The following is a 423-nucleotide window of genomic DNA, read 5'->3' as shown; positions in this document are numbered from 1 at the left end:
CTTGACAAGGAAATGGTTTGTCTCCTGTGTGGACTCTCATGTGTATGTTTAAAGATGACTGTTGGCAAAATGTATGTCCACAAACTTGACAAGGAAATGGTTTGTCTCCTGTGTGGACTCTCATGTGTATGTTTAAAGATGACTGTTGGCAAAATGTATGTCCACAAACTTGACAAGGAAATGGTTTGTCTCCTGTGTGGACTCTCTTGTGTATGTTTAAGTTTGACGTTTGGCTAAATCTTTTTCCACAAACGTCACAAGGAAATGGTTTGTCTCCTGTGTGGACTATCATGTGTCTGTTTAAATTTGACATTTGGCTAAATCTTTGTCCACAAACTTGACAAAAAAATGGCTTGAATCCTGTGTGGACTCTCATGTGTGTGTTTAAATTTGACATCTGGCTAAATCTTTGTCCACAAACTT

The sequence above is a fragment of the Austrofundulus limnaeus genome, unplaced genomic scaffold, assembly GCF_001266775.1.
Source record: "Austrofundulus limnaeus strain Quisiro unplaced genomic scaffold, Austrofundulus_limnaeus-1.0 Scaffold99, whole genome shotgun sequence".
In the NCBI taxonomy this organism is placed as follows: domain Eukaryota; kingdom Metazoa; phylum Chordata; class Actinopteri; order Cyprinodontiformes; family Rivulidae; genus Austrofundulus; species Austrofundulus limnaeus.
Note: the sequence above shows the minus strand (reverse complement) of the source record.